The 20,969-nt window shown below is 47.3% G+C and overlaps 1 long non-coding RNA gene across 1 annotated transcript in view; it reads right to left on the bottom strand.

Moving 5' to 3' along the window:
- Positions 1-12,055, bottom strand: part of LOC125617967 — a 12,372-nt gene extending 317 nt beyond the window's left edge. The window contains exons 1-2 of the long non-coding RNA XR_007349099.1: positions 11,746-12,055; positions 1-5,712 (exon numbers count right to left, since the gene is read on the bottom strand). The exon at positions 1-5,712 is cut by the window's left edge and continues 317 nt beyond it. This is a non-coding gene — a long non-coding RNA (uncharacterized LOC125617967). The remainder of the gene's footprint in view (positions 5,713-11,745) is intronic.
- Positions 12,056-20,969: the final 8,914 nt, after the last annotated feature.

The following is a 20,969-nucleotide window of genomic DNA, read 5'->3' as shown; positions in this document are numbered from 1 at the left end:
AACCTTGGACCTTGGCCTTCAGATCCAGGTAGGAGTCAATGCCCTTTGGGTCTAGGCCAGCCATCTCCCCAGCCCATCCTCACTGCCTGCCACAGGCTCTGCCCAGACCTGCTCCTCCATGCCCCTCCCATGAGGTCCCCTCTGTCTGAAGACCTTTTCTGTGTTCACATCAAATCCCAGCTCCTTCTATAGTTCTCCCTAGACAGCTGCACACCCACAGTCCTGGCTCCTGGCCCCAAAGAGTGAGTCTCCTCCCCATCCCCCATGCCCCCCTCTAGCATGCTGCTCGTTCGCCATCCTGGGGTGGCCCACACCTACCAAAAGCCTGGCTCACAGGTCTGCTCCTGATGCACCACTAGCTCAGGCTCCCATGAGGCCAGTTCTCTGCTTTCTCTGCTGAGCCGGTAGCTTTATACACAGCCCAATAAATGTTGGTTAAAATGAATTCAGTGGAAAATTTAAAGCCCCAGGGTCTGGGGAGAGCTAATGGGATCTCACAGCTCAAATGCCAATATTACCAATATGTCAGAACAAGGGCATAAAACGCTGAGCTCACCACAGCCAAGTCTTTGTTCACATTTGTCGGAAAAGGAATCTGTGCCCTGGGGGAGCAGGGCTGGAGGTGGGGCCTCTGACAGGTTGATGACCTGCATGCCCTCAGCCCACAGGAACTTTGTCCTTGACCTGAGCTGAAAAGTGGAGGCTACCAGAGGGGGCCCCTTGACTCCCACATCTGGTATTTCATCTTCTCGTGACAGCTCCGGAGTATGTGTCTGTGGGGTTGGGGGTGCAGGTCCCCTAGGGAGAGAGGCAAAGGTATCGCTCCTGAAGATGTGAGCTGGCCTGCACACACCGCACACCTACACACACCTCACACCCTACACACCTCCACACACACCTTCTGGGCTCCTGGGCTGCACACTTTCCTGGGGTGAAGCCTCCTCAATGGAGGAGCCGGCCCTCGTTGTGAATCAGCACAACCTCCCTGGAGATGGAGGAAATGGATATCCAGGAGGGACCCAAAGCTTCTGGGACGGCGAAAGCAGGATGGGGAAGAAGGGCGCAAAAAGAAAGGGTCCCACCAGGAGAGCTGGGCAAATGTTACATAAAGGGCAGAAGCCACCAAGGCCCCCGGAGAGGGTGTAGGCAGTGTCAGGAACAGATGGGGCCAGGGACAGGGCCTGAAGAGGCTGCTAAGTCTGCACACCCACCTCGGCATTTTCCTGGCACTTGGTATTTCCTTTAAGGGGTTTGGCCTTTCCTGTTTTGTAAAAGGCACCAAAGGCACCCTTGGACTTGACAAAATGAGAGTAAGAGAAAGGGGAAGGAGGCAGTGCTTTTTTTTTTTTTTTTGCCTTGATGTCTAAGTGACAATGTCAGGGACAGTCTAGGCAGCTGTGAATTATGATTCTATCTGCCTCTCATCTTGGTGGCCCTTCATGCACTGGAAAAGAAAAGCTTATGGAGGCATCTTGAGTGTGACCCTGGGCACGTCACCTGCTCTCTCAGGTGACATTCATTATCATCCTCCAAGCGGGGGCAACACCATTCCCAGTTTATGGTGGAGACTGGCGTAGTTTGTTGGAGAAGGCAAGTACCCTGTCCATGGAGGTGCGGTTGGTAGGCAGTGGCTCTGGGCTCAGAAGTTCAGGCCTGACTTGCTGGAAGCCCTGGGCCTGGTCAACCGTCACATCTCACTGTGGCTTCTTTGAGGCCATGGGGCTCCAGCCTTCTCCCGGTAACATACTGTTACCTGGAATCATTCTATTGGCTCCCACCACTAACAGTGATGCAGCCTAATTAGACATCTGCCCTGCTCTCAAGTAAAAATTCTTACCAATATAATATGGTATCATCAGGGGAAGTGGGCCCACTCCAGCAGGGGAGTGTGGGGTCACCTACCACTGCCACTTGGCCCGTATCTGCTCTCTCTCTTCTGCTCTGCTCCTCTTCAGACAATGAGGCAATCACCAGCAAAAAATTCTTTAATAAGCTTATCCATTCTGGAAGTGGCACTTTCCCCACAGGACTTCTGTGTCCCTGAGTGATATTTTTGCTTCTAACCCCCCCCCCATTTCCTCTTCCATCAGCAGCTTCTTAGAGGCCACCCCTAAATTGGGTTCTAGTTTTAATCATGCCCGTGTTTGTTGACAGATCTGGAAATTGCTCCCATTAACTTCTTATTAGCTCCTCAATGGCTTGGTTTCTACTTGCCCCACTCTGTCGGTCCGTGTTCCCCGCTCTTCCTTCCTAGGACCTCCGCCTCTCTCGTGGCACCGTGGCAATGTTAACAAACATTCGAGAGGGCGATACAATTTTCAAAACCTGGCTGTTCCCAGGGAATCCTCCCAGCCACCCCAGGAAGGAGGTTTTGTTATTACCACCCCTGTTTCTCAACCAGGGAAACTGAGGTTCAGGACTCCCCCAGGTTTCCCGCTGGTGAGGAGCATGGTGGGAAGCACAGGGCAGGCACCTGCAGTGTGGAGGTGCCTGCTCCTTTCATCAGTCATCGCCAGCAAATGCCAAGAGAGATGTGAGACGCAATCCTACCCCGTAGAACTTGTTGTAGACTTGTACAGATCTGCCAAACTGAATTCCTGAAGCATTGCTCCTTGTACGTCACCACCCCCGCAGTGGGAGGTCCTGCAAGGGTAGACTTTGGCCGACTGTTTGTTACTCGTGAAAAGGAGGAGTATCTTCCTTCTTTAGCCTACATTTCTGGGCTCCAGTTCTTCTCTTCTTGGCAGGGGACAAATGGGAGAAGAAATGGGGCCACAGCCCCTCTATATGCTTGTCTGTAGCCAAAGTTCTCCTCTAATGGGGGTGTCCTCTTACAGTCGCCTGCTATTCTGCTCTGCCCTTTCCTCCAACCATAGCAAAATCTGGAGGTGTCTCCTCTGCAGACAGCAGACCCCCTGACTTTTACAAGCTGCCACAGACAAGTCCATCTTCAAACAATTCATCTCAGATCCAAATGGACGCTTCTTGAGTGACCTGACTTGCCTGTGAACACCTTTGAGTAACATTGCCCCACCTGACACCTCTCCACTCCTTCCTAAGCCTATATGCTTCTCTTGGCTGCCTGTACTTCCTGGAATCTCACCCTGGTTCTTAGCACCCTGGTTTGGCATGGTGTGTTTGGCTATGTGATGGAGACACCAGGACTACGGATCAAGCTCTCTGCTACTTACCAACTGAGACACGGTGAGAAATGAGACCATCTGGAGTCCTATCTTCTGAGGTGTGAAGTGGAGACAGTTATGGACCCTATTTGGTAGAACAAGGTCACACTTAGTATTGTACCTGGAACACCCTGAGGACCCAATAAAAGGAGTGACTAGATTCTTTGTAGTGGCAGGATATGCTCACCGTGGTCGCTACACAGATCTACATATGTTAGGAAATGGCCCAGGACACACACTGACCCAGTGTCCATGTCCTGGTTCTGATTTTGTACTGGAGTTGTACCATTAGCCATTGGTGAGGCATACAAGGGACATCTTGATCATTGCAGTTTTCTGCAAATCTGATAAACTCTCCTTAACTGATGGCTTCTCTCTGGATTTGGACAGACCTGGGCATTTTCTCATTCTCACTGGAAGAGATTCCCATGGCTCACACTGCATCTTTTAAGACATGACTTTCATGGTGGGTTGTACTCATGAGCTCAGTCCCTCCCCACAAGTCACAGCCTGTGGCCACTACCAACAACCAAACTCCTCTGCTACCTCCCAGGGCTAGGCCTGTGGACGCAGGGAGAGCTGTGATCACTCGGTAAATAACCTGATGGCATGGGACTCTCCCTGAGTGACTTTCCTCTTCCCTGGATCTTGCTGAAGGCATTGAGATCCACAGTGCATGTGTGTTGGGGAGGGCAGGGTGGAGCAGCTGTCTGCAGGAGTGACACACGGGAGCCTGGAACGTGTGCACAGGAAGGGGCAGTGTGATGCGTGTAGCTGCTGCGAGTCTCAGTCTCCTCTGAATGCCACGGCAGCGATGCTGTTCAGAACAGGCTCTTGGGATGCCTCCCTCAGTTCCCCCTCACTCTGTAAAGAACTTTCTACTTGCAGGAGATTTTGCCTCCAAGATATCAAATCTGCCTGCTGTGTTTCATGCCTTCTGATTCTAACCGGGTCTGAGAAAGGACCATAGACTCTAAACAACAATAGCACATTGGACCTAAAGGAAGATTCTCTTGAACAGTGAAAAAAGGAGCTTATTTGAACTCATCATGGGCCGACTTATGCATTCATAGTATGGACTTATGCATTCATTCCACCCTATCCAGGCTATAAACTTGAATCCTTAGTTAACAGTGAAACTCTCCTCTCAGGAACATAAAATCCCCAGACTCTTTGCCACCCCAAGCCACTTGTGGGTCTCTTCCCTGGGGCAGGTTCCCTCACAAGGCACAAGGTGAGCAAGGGATCCTGGCTTGCTGGTCGCTCTCTGTTGCTGTCTTTGTTCTTTAACAATTTCTTTCTCTCCCACTCGGAACATCACTTGAGAACACAAGTGAGATGATGTTTACTATAGGAATAATGTCCAATATGTTTTCCTTTTTGTTTTTCCTCTTTCCTTCACAGCATGATTTCTTTACCTTGGAAACAAATTAGTTGTAACACCTCACACCTGATCATGACCCTGCCGAGGAGCGCCAACCCCCGACATTCTCCCTGCAGGGTGTATTGCATTTTTTAAAGTCAAATGCAAGGATGTTTGAGACTGTGGTCAGGATTTCTGGTGCAATCGCTTAGAGTGGCTCCAGGCAGAATGTCACTAAATGTTGTATGTCGGTGGAGCAAGATGACTGCCGTTTAGTGAGATGGGGCTCTGGGAGGTAGCTTGATGTGGCCATTCATGCAGCCATTACTTATGCATAACTTCTCTCCCTTCTTTTTTTATGGCTGCAACATTTTATAGTTACATGTTAATCACATTTCCTGCTTCCTTCTCCCCTAAGCTCAAGCCAGGCAGTGATATGTTTAAAGTTTCCTCTCAGCACGAGGCAAGGAGGCTGGAATGCTTAACTGACAGCAGCCTACAGACTTTCCCTTCTGTTCTCCTGGAGAATGTGGCTTGTTTGAGGTCAGGATACAGGAAGTGTCTGTGTTGGCCCAACCTGCAGGGTCCCCCGGGAGCCATATTTCAACAGCAAGAAAAATGTAGACCTGTCCCTCTTAGTTGCAAGTCCAGATGTGCACACACTGGAGGGGCTGCACGCTGAGAAGTGCTCCAGGCGAACACCCAGGGCAGCTGCTCTTCAGAAGCAAGGCCTGTAATTTGGCACGGAGGCCCCTCTCCTGCTGTTTGTCTGTAACTGACATTGCCAGTCAGGATGTTTGGAGATAAGCTCTAAATCTCTGCCTGCCGCTGATTGGATCTAACGGGCTGGCAACTTTGGCTCACGGGACTTGCAGGTAGATTGGCTCCTCTGTGGGGGACCTCCAGCTTCCCTTCACAGAGAAGTCTCAGAATGTGAATTATGGCCCCCGAGGACCCATTGGTAATTGGGATTTTGCATGTGGAATTGTCACCTGTGTCTGCCAGTCCCAGGAGGGCAGAAGGACTCAAATGTTCATCAGACTGGTTGATTCCCTTAGCTGTGATCCCAAAATTCCATGGAGAAGAGCATAGACTTTGTTCTTGGATGTGACACTACAGACTTAGGAGATGCTGGTGCTGGCAGGAGATCAGTGTTCTGCTACCAACCTGAAAGGTAATTGAAAAACAAGTGGGAACTTCAAGTTCAATGTCCAGAGGAAGCGGCCTTCATGGGGAATGGGGTTTACCTTAAGGCTGTTACTGTTTGTTTGTTTGTTTTCAAGTGATCACACACACAGAGAGATAGTCTTGCCTCCTTAAATCCTACATTTCGTAGGTGTGTTACTGTGCTGCAGACACCCCAAACTTCTCATTTGATTCTTATAATAGCCGTCAGGCTCTGAAATGAGAAATAACCTGTCCGAGCCTCCTCGGTTAGTCAGCAGCAGAATGGATCTTCAAAGCATGTCTCCTCCTGCTAGAGGGGGTCTTCATCTGCATGTGCTGCCATAGCAGAACACTATCACTTTCTCACAGTTCTGGAGGCTGGATGAGCCAGCTCCTGGCATGGGCTGCCCTGAGGCTGCCTTCTCCCTGTGTCCTCACATGGCATTTCCTTAGTGTGTGCTTGGGAGAAAGGGAGAGAGATTGATGTCTCTTCTTATAAGGACACAATTCTACCAGGTTAGGTCCCCACACTTATGACCTCACTTAACCTTAATTACTTCCTTACAGACCCCCTTTCTACACACAGCCACACTGAGGGTAGGGTTTCAGTGAACTGGTATAGGGGGAGGCAGAGACAAAAGTGCAGTCCTTAACAGAGGGCTACCAATTCCTACTCCACATATGCATCTTGAGGTCATGCATGAAGAGCCCCTAGCAACTAGTGTCTTCCCTACACCAAAGAACACCTTACTGAAGACTGGGGTGATGAGCTGAGGGCTAACCCCAGACCTTGTGTCCAGGGAGAAGCCTAGGTCTGACTGAAGGAGCATGTAGGTCAGGAGTTGTCCTGAGATGGGTGCTGAACATGACTGAGGTCCCCTGAGGGGGCCTTGGACCAAGAATGGAGAGGATTTTTAAGGAAGCAAAATGGCAGAGCTTTCTAACTCCTCCCTCTCCTTTTCCTACCCACTTTGCATTCGTATTTATTGATTTATTTTGGACTTTGCCTCCAGAACCCTGCAGGTTATGGTTAAATGGGACCATGGGACCATCTACCTTGTGCAACACCATAGTTCTTCAGTCTGTGTACAACATTAGCACCACGAATTCATCCCATCTCTTCTTGAACATCTCCCCCCCTCAAGAAACTCATCTCCTCCTGAGGCAGCCTATTTTGTTTTTAAAATATCTTTGACTGACATAAACCCCAGCTTCTTTCGGTCCCAGTTCCACATTCTGGGGTAACACAAATGGAGTCAGTCCTTTAGAAGACATTGAGAATGAATCTTCTCTCCCTGCTCAAAATTCACAGAGTCCCTTACCTGTTATTCATGCCCAGTGTTCCCTTCCACATTTCAGTCTCTAAGGAGCTAGTCACTTTCTAAGATACAGTTTATTTCTAAACCAGCAGCAAATTCTAGTTAAACAGATTGCACCCACCAGAACTAGGCCCATATTAACTGTTCCTGACATTGCTTTCTTCTGAGTCATAAATCTCCCATCCATTTCCTCAAAACCACTGAATGAGCATTTCTTTATGCCAAGACTCCTCAAGGTACAAGGAATATAGTTCTGAGTACCACGGACAGTTCCTGATCTCATAGGGCTTATAGTCTAATGGAAGAGGTGGGTATTGAACAGGCAAACAAATATGAATACCAAGTAGGAAATGCTATGAAATAATAACATTTCACAATCCGTCTGTAGCCCTGAAGTCTAGTGAGCACTTATTTTGAACAAGACAATTTCCAATTATGGAACTGATAGTCTTGTATGCAAGTATAATTTTTCAAGAAATAAGATTTTTAGGGCTTTGTGGTCTCTGAGGCACACAAGGACCTTGTAAAGCAAATTAGATGTGCATTATTTTGACTATTAAGCCTGTTTTGCAAATGAGAACTGAGAATCCCCCCCTCCAGTGAACATGGGGAACACTGTTCTCTGACATCAGCAGTCTGTTCACAGAGGCTTGCTGCGTAAATTAACGAGATTGCCGGTGGCTTGTACTTGTTTCCCAGGCCTGCTCTAGTTCTGTCACCAGCAGTGATGTCTGCTGGTGTGTAACATATGTACGCTCTTTGTGGTTTGAAAAACATACCTTGCAACTTACTGTCATCTCCCATCTCCTAGGAAGGACCCCACCTTGACGCAGGGAGGCAGGAAGAGCCCGGCCAGCATCAGGAGACTCTGCCACAGCGCAGGGGCTGTTTTCCATGTGAGAAGTGCAGAGGTGACATCTGGGAAGGGCAGGTCACCCCTCAGTTAATAGCCAGGATTTGGTGGTGGAAAGACAAGGCCAGTGCAGGTGGGAAGCCCCATGCAGGGGGTCACAGGGCACAGCTGTGGGAGAGCAACCACACTGAGCCAGTAGGTCATGAGGGCTTTGGGGACCTGCAAATGAGGCTTCTCCCAGCAATTAAGGAGGCGGCAGTGTTGGGAAGTCTGCTCAACGAGGTGGCAAAAAATGCTTCTTTCTGCCTCCTTGACTGAAGCCCTCCCCTGGCTGCTCAGTCCTCATTAGGACTCTCGGCAACTTTGTTCCTCCTCTGTTTGCTCATGAAAGGACAACCCCAAAAAAGAATGTACCCATCTTTTGTAGGGTTTCTTAGTCATCCTCTAATGAGTCCTTTCATCATTCCACGGTGTCACCTTCTTATGTGTATGTGCCCATCCCTGGTGCTTGTAGGCACTATCCAGTTACCTAGAACAAGGCCAAACAGGAAAGCTCGAGGGGGTGCAAGCCCTGGTCAAAGACAGCAGAGTAAACAGAGGAGTGGCAGGAAGCAGACTGCCTACAAGTAACCACATAAAATTGAAGGAAATTAACTTTGCATAGGAGAGTCATTTGATGCTGCTCCACAGTAGAGAGCTGAGGCTATTCATCTCTCTCCCTCCCGCCCTGACCTGCAGAAGGTCGTCCTTTCCAAAGTAGCCTGGTTGCAACAGCAGAGATTCAAGGGGTCTGAGCCATGGTAATCCTTATTATAAGGGCCCAGAGGCAGTTGAGTGAGCATATTTCCATGTCCTCAATTCTTACACTGAACTTTCAACAGTGACCAGCATGACTTGTCCTCAAAATGAAAGTGAAATAAAAACCAGAGAAGTAAAAGAACAAAGTAAAAATAGAAGCCAGGTTGTCCAATTCAGACAACCTTTGATGTGTTGGATGGTGCTTTAGTCAGGTTTTCATTGCTGTGACTAAAAGACCTGACCAGCACAATTATAGAGGAGGAAGTTTATTGGAGGGCTCACAGTTACAGAGATCTAAGTCCATAGAAGGCTGGCTCCATTCCTCAGGGCTGGAGGTGAGGCAGAACTTCAAGGCAGAGGGAACCAACTCACATGATGATCAGGAAGCACAGAGAGCGGTCTCCACTTGACTGATACAAATATATACCCTAAAGCCACGCCCCAATTCCCACCTCTTCCAGCTACACTCTATCACTTCAATTACCACTCAGTTAATTCCTATCTGGGGGTTAATTCACTAATTGGATTAAGACTCTCACAACCTAATAATTTCTCCACTGAACCTTCTCTCATTGTCTCACATGCGAGCTTTTGGGGGACACCTTACATCCAAACCGTAACAGATAGCACTTGATTTGTTCTTCAGTCATGTGTGACTTTAGCCCTCTGAGCTGATTTTCTAGTCCATAGCATGACAGGAATGGTCCAAATGAACCCTATGATCCCATCAAGTGTGAAGATACTGAGAAGGCTGAAGAATACTTGTAAGGAATTCTTTAATTTACACTGCTTTCTCAAATATTAGCTCCCTCATTTAATTCTCACAATAACTATGAGCCACCTTGCTTCTCCACTGATGATGTGGCTCCGTGGAACAAAGTGAGTTGTCCAAAGTGGCATCCACCACAACACCAGGACGCAAGCCCAGGATGGCTGACTTGGCCGCCATGATTGTTTACCAGCTTGGTCTTGAACCCATCATGCCATCCTGCTTTGTTCTTCTCTTTCTTATCTCATACACCTTCAACCTCTTACCTTGGCTTCCTGCCTCTGGCTCATATTTGTCCCCCATTCACATGAGACTGGTTTTATTCTCTTTTTACCACCTCTGGGCTCCTCTCCCCACTGCAATCTCTACTCAGTCTTGGGTTGCCTCTGTTTTTGTTGACTCAGGTAATGCTCAGCTCAGAACCTGAGACTTTCCCCATGCTGGCTGATGGGACCAGGACCCACGAGATAGGAATTCAAAATAGCTGTGTAAAAGAATTATGCACAGAAATCAGGAGGGTCTTTCTGCCATGTCTGTGAACAGGAAAATCAATTCAACAAATATTTATTGGCACTTACTCTGTGCAAGGCATGGTCTGTATATTAAAAAGAGAAATGGTCTGGCCTTGAGGTGGTGGAAAAAATAAAAACATGCTTCAACCAATTTGTAAACGTCTGAGAGAGTGCAGGGAACAAGGTGGGCTCCATAAAGTGCTTGTCCAATCAGACCAATATCTCTATTTATTCCACGATAAGAATAATGTCGGCTTGGAGGATATGTCATCCCTTGGGACAGTGGTATGACTTTCCTTTAGAAGTCAAACAATGAGCTACTTCAGGAAGTGGCACCCTGCCTGAGAGAATGAGCTGGGTGGGGAGAAAGCAAGCTACCTCTGGAAAGTGGACAGCAAGCATGTCCTGGAGTTGAGCTCCACAAGAAGTGGCCCTAGGGGTAAAGACTGGAGGTCAAGGCTAGCTGGAAAGGCCTGTGCTGACTGTCCCTGTATGTCTGGCCACTTTCCCTGGAGACTCATCCTCCTTCTACTCTTTTTTTTTTTAAATAGGATTCTAATTTTTTAAATTTTTGTAGTTATAGACGTACAGCGTACCTTTATATTATTTGTTTATTTTTATGTGATGCTGAGGATCGAACCCAGTGCCTCACACGTGCAAGACAAGCGCTCTACCACTGAGCGACAACCCCAGCCCTCCTTCTACTCTTAGTATCTAATTGGACTACATGTGGAATTCCATAGCTGCTGTTCATACCTTCTGGGACTGTATTCGCCTGATGAAGGTTAAAGGTGGGAAAGGGGGAAGCAGAGAGTGACTAGGTCCCTTGGAGAATATCCCCTGAGCAATTAGGCTAAAAACATGTTCCTGGCAGGATATCACATCAGTCACAGAACTGCATGCAAGTCCCCTCCCTGACACCCTGCATCCCTTCCACCACTTCCCGCCTAGACCCTGCACTGACCATTGGTCCCTGCCAATGCAGCCCACCTGTCCATCTCCAGGCATCTGGGCTCATCAGCACCTCTCCCTGAATGTTCCTTTCTCTAGTAATTTCCACTTAGTGACCATAACCTCTGCTCCTCGATGCCAAAATGAACAGATGTAATCCCTAGAATTTTTAGCACCTGGGACCCTACTGCAAGATTAAGAGCTCCTGGAGGGTAGGGACCACATTATACATTTGAGATTCTTTTAAAATTATGAAAGAAACACAAGCTCACTGTATAGAATTCAAAACCACATAGAAGCAGGCATGGTCAAAACATTCAGGTCTCGGTTCACCCCTCCCCAGAGACTCTATTAACAGATTCCAGGCTCTTTAAGATACATCTGTATATTAATCAGGCTGTGGTTCAGCCCTATCGGCACTTTTAAAAGTCTCTCTCTCTGGCTGCGAGGATGGAGGACGGACTGGAGGAGTCCAGGTGAAAACGAGAAGTGCCCCTGGCCAAGGTGGAAAACAAGGGCAGACGAGATAAGGGGACAGAGCCAAGTGGGCAGATTCTGTGTATTTTGGGGCAGTAGGACTAGTAAATAATTGCTGAGTGACTCACTGGACCCATGTGTGGGGCCACCTTCCCATGGCCGCGCTGCTGTCTTCCCCACACGCTCCCTGGCAACCATCAGAAAACCAGAAAGCTTTAAAAATAAACCCGCGTTCCCCCCACCTGCTGTCTAAACCCGGTCCCTCGTGGCCGAGCAGGACGCACAGGGAGCAGCCCCCAGACACAGCGGAGACGTTGCCTTTTAAATCCCTATTTTTAAACCCTGAGCACTTACTAGAAAGTGACCCTCCAACGTCCATGGATATTTATTTCTTGATGGTTTCCAACCCATGCGTGGAAATTTGAAGAGGCCGGATATTTGGGGAACGAATGGACTCTCGCCACCTTTTCAATTGCCCCAGATTTATCCCTGGGGTGAGAGCCTATTTGCAGATTTCTTTTCTCTTCCCACTTGTGTTTAAATTGCCGAGCCATCCCTATACATAGCCAGGGAAGCGGCTGACTGAAAATAGCTTTTTAGAGAAACAGAGCAATTTGGAATAAGCAAAAATAGCTCTTTGTGGTAACTCGAGTGTCTCATTTTCGATATTGATTTCCGCGCCCCCTTGAGTGTGGTTTTCTAGAACCGTGTGTGCGGGCAGGTGATGGCACGCCCTTGTGTATTTCCTGATGCCCAACACGAAGTGGCTCTCTGGTCATTTGTGTTTAGAGGACTGAAATAAACCCAGGAAGAAGCCTTGTTTGCATGTGAGATCGTTAAACCTGTAGGCACAGGTTGAGCGTCCCTGATCCAAAATGCTTGGGACCAAACATGAATTTCAGAATATTTCCAGATTTGGGAATATGTGTATATGCATAATAAAATATCTTGGATGGAGACAGGACCCAAGTCTGAACATGAAATTCATGTGTGTTTTGCATATATCTTAGAGACATATCCTGAAGGAAATTGTATACAATATTTTTAGCGTGCCTGTAACCAGTCACATGAGGTCAGGTGTGGAATTTTCCATTGGTGGTTCATTTGTGCTCAGAAAGTTTCAAATTTGGAGGCATTTTGGATTTTGGATTTTAGATTTTGGATTTGGGATTAGGGATGCTCAACCTGTACCATAATCACATTATGGACCTCGGTTGTCTTACGGGGTATTTCAGGCCACACTGAACAGCCCACTCCTGCCATGGAATGTGACTCTGACCATCAGGTGCTGTCTGACTCCCTTATTTTGCTTTAGTGTCCATTACAAAGGTTATTTTTAAAATTAGAAGTACTAAAGGTATTAATTGTTTTCAAGGAGGTCACACCTCAGACCTATGAAGCCCTGGGGATGGGGTCTGGACAGGGGCAATGAGGAAAAGCTGTTGTAAGATCCTGGGATGCTCCCTGGTAAGTACTGTGGCTTTGGAACCATCTATGGGAGTGTCGGAGTGCTCAAAATGCATGTCAGGAACCCCAGGCAGCTGCAAGCCTATAACTAGTAACACCAGCCACCACCCTGAAGAAGAACCCCCTTGGCCTGCGATCTCTTAAGGAAATGCTTTGTCTATTATGTGTTGGAAAAGAATATTTTAAAAGGTCAGGTCAGTAACAGATAGGATAGATGAATCTCAAAATAATTATGCTGAGTCAAAGAAGCCAGACCAAAACCGAGTGCATGTGGCATTTATAAAAATTCTGGAAAATACAAGCCAATCTACAGTGACAGAAAGTCAATCAGCATTCATGAGGGTACAAGAAGGGGACATGAAGGATGGAGTACAAAGGACACAAGGACACTTGTGTGTGGGGGGGGATCTGTTCATTGTCCTGATTGTGATGATGGTTTCACAGGTGTGTGCCCATGTCAAAACCCATCGAATTGCAAAATTCAGTGTGGGTGGTATCAGGCACACCAGTTACATCTCAACAAATCTGGTTATGGGGAGACTATTCCAAAAGAACTGGAGGGGCCATATTATTCCTGAGCCACAGAAAGAGCAGCAGGTGCAGGATCAGCTCATCTGCAGCATCACGCCAGCCAAGCCAGGTGACTGGCTTATCTCAGCTCATCCTCATACAGCCTAGGAGGAAACGAGGTGTCTAGGCAATCAGTGGTTTCTACATTCCCTCAGTGAGTGGGTGGTGGAGTTGGGATGGGACCCACTTCAAAACAAACCCACAGCCCAAGCTCGTAAATCCAAACAGGCATTTAGTTCTGGCTTTGTGGCTAAATGGCCATGTGACTGAGCTGGGAGTGTCCCTAGGCAAATATTCTTTGGAGGGCCCAGATATTCCCCCAAACAATATCTCTTTATAAGACACTCATTTTTAGGGGATCACTGGATTGTTCCAAGAATTAGTCAAAACCTGTGGGTCTTAAATTATAAGACGGTTGATGCCACTTAATTATAATGTAGCCATTAGAATTTGGGAGTCACTGCTGTGCTTCAAACATAGAAGTGCATTTGGCTGCCAGCCGCATCCTGTTGGAGGATGGTGGATTATTTGTGCCCTTCTCTGGGGTCACTTCTCTGGGGAAATTGAGGTCGCCAACCATCCACACAGCTGGTGCTGCCTTCTGAGCTCATGCACGGAAAGGGTACTCCACTTCCCACCCCCAAAAAAGTGCATCTCAGAGCCCTGCACCTGTCTGGTCCCCGTGCCCCCGCCCTGCCCAAGGAGGAGTGAGAAGCTTTTCTTCCTTTTCCTGGACCACAGGCTTGGGCCACCCACACTCAAGAAGTCACCAAGTTTTCTCCAACTCTGCTCCCTGCCTTAGTGGGGAAAAAAAACTTGCAGCAAATTTCCCAAAACAAGTATCCCTTAATCAGAAGGACGCCATGACCTTGGGTGAGGCACTGCTGTTCTCCAGTTTCTTCTGATGTAACAAAAATAATAATTCATTAGTTAAGCGACATTGGGGAAATCACCTAAACTCTCGGTTTAGCCTCATTTTCCTGGTCTGTAAAATGAAACAAAAATAGTGCCTGACTCAGATGGTTGCAAGGACTGACTGAGATAGCATGAGCCCCATACATACTGTCAGCTGCTGTTGCATTGTTGTATTTGCCATTTACAAAGAGCTTTAGCTGTTGATTTTTGCATCCATTTTACAGAAGAGGGACCCAGTGTTTAGGAAAGTTAGGTAACTTGCTTAGAGAGTGCAGTTAGAATTTAAGCCAAGAACTGTCTAGACAGTGAAAAGATCCCTCCAGCACTCCACACTCCCACTCCGTGATTTTTTTTTTTTTTTTTTTTTTTTTGGTACCAGGGATTGAGCCCATGGGCACTCAGCCACTGAGCCACATCCCCAGCTCTTTTTATTTTTGATTTTGAGACCGGGTCTTGCTAAAATTGCTTAGGGCCTCACTAAGTCGCTGAGGCTGGCTTTGACTTGTGATCCTTCTGCCTCAGCCTCCTGAACCACTGGGAGTACAAGCGTGTGCCACCATCCCTAGCTGATTTTTCTTCTTTTTTGACATCAGTTATGTGTAATAGCCTTCATAAAAAGTCTCCAAATCACTTACAACTCTTGGTTGTCAAGGCCGCAGGGAGAGGGGGAGTACGCAGGAGGGAGCCCTCCCTCTGCGACCCTGCCATGTTAAGAATGAGGAAGTGGGTGGGCAGGGGATCTCCAGCTTACACTGCCCCCTGTTGGCAAACTGGTAACCCTCTAATTAGCAGTCGCCTAGTGCCCTGGGGTCCATCGCCTCCTGCAGAAGGGGTTAACTTTCACTTCTACAAAAAAGCGTCTGCTGCCGGTGGGTGTGCAAACTTTTTCTGATTTGGACTCCACAGTTCTTTGGAACTGCATGTAAAGCACCCCAGTAATCTTGAACTAACAGCAATGCTGAAGGACACCCAGACACTTGATTTAGAGGGCATCTGTGTGAATCAGACAAAAAGAACCTAGAATAGCAATGCCAAAACTATAACTTCTGATTCTTCTTTATTTATGGCTGCAAAATCCCAAACCTTATCTGGCAATTCAGTGGTCTGCTTAAGAGGAACATTTTTCAGGGACAAAAATGTTGAAAGGAGTTAGCCTTCAGAATCGAGAGGAAGAAAAGCAGCCAGTTTGTTCCTCATTGGTGCCCTGTGCTCAGAAGGCTGACTTCTTGGTGCAGGAAGTGGAAAGCTACTTGGGCTAATTTCAATACAACAGTTACGGAAAGGGCAAGGGACATCTAAAGTCTATGGGCTTATATACTCATTGTTGTGACATGAGTATTCCCAGTGAAATGCAAGTTGAAATTTAATCCCTGTTGTGAAGTGTTAAGACATGGTGGGAACTTGAAGAGGTAATTAAGTCATGATTAGGTTATTCATGGATTAATGGATTATTTTGAGAGTGGGTCTGCTATTCTAGTTTCTTTTTGTCTGAGGCTGGGTCTTTTGCCATTAGATGCCTTGCAGAGACTCTGCAGAGTCCCCACCAGCATCATTGGATGCAGTCCCTCAAAATCCTGGCCTCCAGAAACATGTGCTGAATAAAACCTTTATTCTTTATAAATTACCCAGCCTGTGGTGTTCGGTTATAGCAACAGAAAATGAACTAAGGCACTCACTTTTCCATTATTTTTCTTCAAAAGGATCCCCAAGATGTATAAGCTTCAGGTCCTGAAAAAGCCGGATCCATCCTGTGCTCCTTGCCTCAGTTCTCTCTGCAGATAGGCCCCTGCTGGACCACCCACCAGTGTGCTGAAGGGCTTCTCAGGCCAGGCTCTCTGCTCAAGCCCCTGCTTCACTGCCTTAAGTCTCTGCCACCCCCAGCTCAAGCTCTTACTAGAAAAGATTGAAATGGTGGCTGGCCACCCCCTGCTCTGGCTGCCCCCTTCCAACGACCTGCAAGCATGGAGCAGTAGGGAGCCCTTTGGAATAAAAAGTGGTTCATCATTTTGTCATTGCCCGAGAATGAGCCTGGTGGCCTGAAAAGGTGACTTCAGATTGTGTTAACTACAGAGGAAACCAAGACAGAAAGACCCTGCAGAAGGCAGTCAATCCCCAGGTCACTCTGCTTCGCTTTTCCTGCTTCCTCTTTCTTCCCTTCCGTTGTAGGTAGCAATGGCCTCGGGCTCAGAGGCAGCAAGGCCAAGGAGCTGGCTGATGGCCAGGGCCCAGGAAGCCTCAATGGGCTGAGATGGGTGTGGCGGGGCGGCACCTGGCATCAGTGGGCATTGTCAGGATGTTTGTTACATAGGGGGGCTGAGCAGAGAAGTCAATAAATCCAGGCCGACTGGAGCCAGTGATTTTATCATTGAGAATGGAAAGAGAGAATCCAGAGGTGACAGGATGCGATGGGCGGGTCAATGACAGACAGCGCGTGTGTTTACCATGCACACACGGATATGTAATACACACACACACGTGATTCCTAGCTTTGTCTGGCAAGAGGCCCTGAAAACAGTCACACCCCAGAGTGTATTTGGTTTTAAACACCCTTCACCAAAAGGAACCAGAGCTCCTCTGAGAAATGGCTGCTTCCTGAGGCAGGGAAAGTACAAAATGAGGGTAAAACACCATGTTGTTCCAGAAAACTCGTTGACATTCTTTGTGTCAAAGGATGACAGAGAGCTGTCAAAAGGACATAGGAGCCAGCATGAATGGACTCAACAAGCCAATTCTGGAACAAGTGAGCACCAAAACAGAGGGTATGAATGGATGGCAACCCCACGGTCTGTACTGATAGGATAGGTAGGCAGGTGGCTAGAAGACGAGTAAGTCATAGGGTAGCTCCTCTTTACCACAGTGTCAGTGAAGAAATGCGGAAGGAATGATGGGAATCAATTGTCACCACGTGGCCACCCTTATTGGGTTGTGGGTGTTGGGTTGTGGATGCTCAGGCTGGGAGTTGGAATAGGATATTGCACAGCCTCAGAGGACCTCTGACAGAGGGCTTGTCAGTCACCAAGGGGGAATTGGTGAGTTCCCAGTAGAGACGCCTGGCAGACACTTTGTCCAGACAGATGATCAGGTTTACATCATGAGGGGCGGAAACGGTGGGTCGACCCCATGCGCCCCTGGTGAGATGCACTGACAAGAGCCCAGCCTTTTTTCTGTGGTTTTCCTGTCCAAATCCCTGGCCTGAGGCTAGGCCTGAGGAAGCCCTAGACAAACCCAGTGAAAAATCAATATTCTTTACAAACTATCAAGGTGCCTGGTACAGAGGTGCATACCAACAATCCCAGCGACTCAGGAAGTTAAGGCAGGAGAATTACAGCTTCAAGTCCAGCCTCAGCAACTTAGGGCAACCTTCAGCAACTGTGAAAGACCCTTACTCCACATAAAAAATCAAAATGGTTAAGGATGTAATACAGTGGTAAAGATCCCCTGGGTTTAATCCCAGATTGGATCTTGAACAAGAAAGGGTGGGGAGAGGGAGGAGGGGGAGGAGCAAGGCAGGCAGACATTGATGAGGCTGTGGCAAGTTTTGAATAAGTCTGAATCGGATGGTCCTGTGTCCTTGTCACTTCCTGATGTGGAGGCTTTGCAGCTTGGAGAGTGCCCTTGGTTTAGGGAAGCACACACTCTGGGATATCCAGCCTGCGAACTGTTTTCAAATCGTTCAGAAAAAGAATGATGATCGTGGATGGAAGGTAAACCACTGTCCTTTGGGGATGTGAGCAAGGGACAAAGGAGCTCTTGAACCTCTTCTTGCAACATTCCTATAAGTTTGAAAGTATTTCAAAATAAATTATTTTTAAAGTTTGTTTATAAAACAACCACTTCCTGAAGTTGCTCTCAGTGCCCCCCAGACTCTTGACACCAGGGAGAGAGCTCTTCTTCAACATCATAGCAGAGGCTCTGGAAAATTCCTTCCATTATCCACTTCAGTGAACCAAGCATGTACCCCTCTTCTGCTGAGCGTTGCAAAAAAAAAAAAAAGGCAAAATAAAATGCATTTTTAAATCTCTCACAAGAATGAGAATCTAGTACTGCTTCAGTCAGACTCTAGGAAGTAACCCTTTGCTTACAATCTCAAAAGCAAACAACTGATCCATGCCCGAAATAGAAAGTACTTAAAATTTTTAAATTAAGTGCCTCTGGCAGACAGTTGGGGGTCTTTGACAGTGCCAAGGCAAAAGCACTGTCCTGATCAATTTTCATAATTTATTAATAACAAATATTGGCACTGGAGGAGATCATCATGGTGGAATATTAAGGGGTCATTTTTGGAAATCAGAGTTCTGGGCTCAAATTCTGCTCCTTTATGTTCTAGCTGTGTGGCTTAAGGAAAATTACTCCACTCTTCGGAACTTTGGTCTCTTCTCCTATAGGTACTTCCTATGGTGCATAAGGCTTGGTGAGCTATGCAAAACATACTGCATCTGGGAGACCTCAATCTATCCTTGTTTCCTTTGCTTTCTGTAAAACACGTGCAGAGCTGGGCATGGTGGCGCATGCCTGTAATCCCAACAACTCAGGAGGAAGAAGCAGGAGGATTGCAATTCCAAGGCCAGCCTTAGCAATTTAGTGGAGCCCTAAGCAACTCAGTGAGACCCTGTCTCAAAATAAAAATTAAAAAAGGCTGGGGATGTGATGCAGAGGTTAAATGTCTCTGGGTTTAATTTCAGGTATCAAAAAAAAAAAAAAAAAAAAAAAAACCCAAAACAGGAAAAACAATTGTATGGAGAAATTTTTCAGTCCCCCCTATATCCCTGGGCTATATTTTAAGAACTATCCTAACAGACAATGAACCATTTGGCCAGCTTGATTTGGACTGCTCCAAGCCCAGGACTCCCACAGCCTGTCATTTCTTTCCTTCAGTCAAATGATATTTTTTTTCTGCCTGTCTTTATTTCAACCAGACATCCCTAATCTCTCGGCACAAAGTCCAGGCAACATTTGTGACGTGCCAAAATGTATTCTTCTCCCTTGAAGACACGTCCCTTCACTTCTCAGAGCTCATAAGCTAGAGAAACCAAGAGGAAAAATGTCCCCATGTCTTAGCCTGTCTGCAAAGAGGAGCAACATGGTAAGAAATTGGACTGAGATGAATTTTCCAAGGGCTGAACTTGATAGCAAAAAGCCAAATAAATCTCATGGAGTGTATACACTAGACACAGGGGCACTGCTTGGGGTCCTTGTCTCTTAGAAACTGCTTTATCCTGAGAAGAATGTGTCATTTTTTAAAAGCCAGCCTGATGTCAGGGGCGGCAATTGTTCTTGTTCTTGCCTCCTGTCATTTTTCACATCCGAGTAGGGTGCATCACCCAGGAGCCAGTGTCTCAGAACGAGCCCCATAATCATCCCGCAGCTAATCCTTCACAATTGTGTCTGTGAGCCGGGGAGAGCCAGAGGAGAAGGATGGATATCGGGGACTCTGTGCTCTCATACCAATTGCTTCTAACTCAGGAAGGAACCAAAGGGAAAGGGCTTAGGAGACAAATAGCCTGAAGGTGCCCTCATTCAACCCAGCTCCTAAAACCAGGGCAAGTCTCTTTCCAATATGCTCCCTGAAGATCCCCTAACCCTCATGGTGTCCCTCCAGTTTTCCTCCAAAACACAGAACTGCGGGTTTTTTTTTTTCTTTTTTTCTTAGTACCAAAGAAATACATAGTTCATACTAGAAACTTCAGTAAATACAGAGAAGACCCAAAGAAGGAGTAGGAAGAAAGTCGCCTATAACCCTAATGATAGATGCATTTTTTTTTTCTTTTTTCAAAAAATAGAACAGTCTTGTGCACAAACTTTTCAACCTGCACTTTTTGTCTAACAGGCCATAAAGCCGGAGCCCGGCCCCGGAGCCTTTCCAAGCCGTCCTTCGTGATGGAGGCACTGCCTTCCCAGAGACCAGTGTGTGCATCTAGATGGCCAGTGGTGAATATTTAGGTGGTTCCCACCTTTTCCCATTTAGATGATGCTGTGAGCAATGTGTGGCAGCCCAGGCTTCACGTGGAGCTGTGATTATTTCTTTAGAATGAGTTCCTGTATGGAGAAGGAATGTAGCGGGAGGCTGCAGGCTTTCGAGGCTTTTGCCACCAGAGGAGAGGTGCCAGCGAGGCAAGCCGTTCTTGGGTTCAGCAGATCGCTGCTGCCATGAAATGAATGACATGTGACTAACTGACACAATTCAGAAAGGTGGGGTTAGATGGGGAAGCGTATGAGGGAGGCAGATACAGATACAGGGGGCTCCCGTCCTCCAAGTCTGATCCCCATCCTCCAAGTCTGATTCCTGTCGGCTTAGAAAGGGTCAAGAACCATGGATTGCATTCTCAGGATGGCGTAAGAACCTCTTTTTTTTCTTTTTTTTTCCTATTTATAAAATTTTACCAAGTCACTGCAGAAGATATGAAAAGTTAAGGCAAAAACAACAACAACAAAAACCCCTTCCAAATCCCCACTGCCCCGAGATCACCACCGTGAACTTTGGTGACACCTTTTCTTTCCTTCTTTCTTGGCACATGTTTTATTCATATAAATGAAATCATATGGTCATACTCCACTTGGCAGACTAGCTCTTCCTCTATGGAGGGCTTTTCCACCCTCCACCCACCCAGGACGCTGCCTCACCTGGC

This window comes from Marmota marmota, unplaced genomic scaffold (genome assembly GCF_001458135.2).
Source record: "Marmota marmota marmota unplaced genomic scaffold, marMar, whole genome shotgun sequence".
Classification (NCBI taxonomy): domain Eukaryota; kingdom Metazoa; phylum Chordata; class Mammalia; order Rodentia; family Sciuridae; genus Marmota; species Marmota marmota.
Note: the sequence above shows the minus strand (reverse complement) of the source record. Positions and strands in the feature narration are given on the sequence as shown.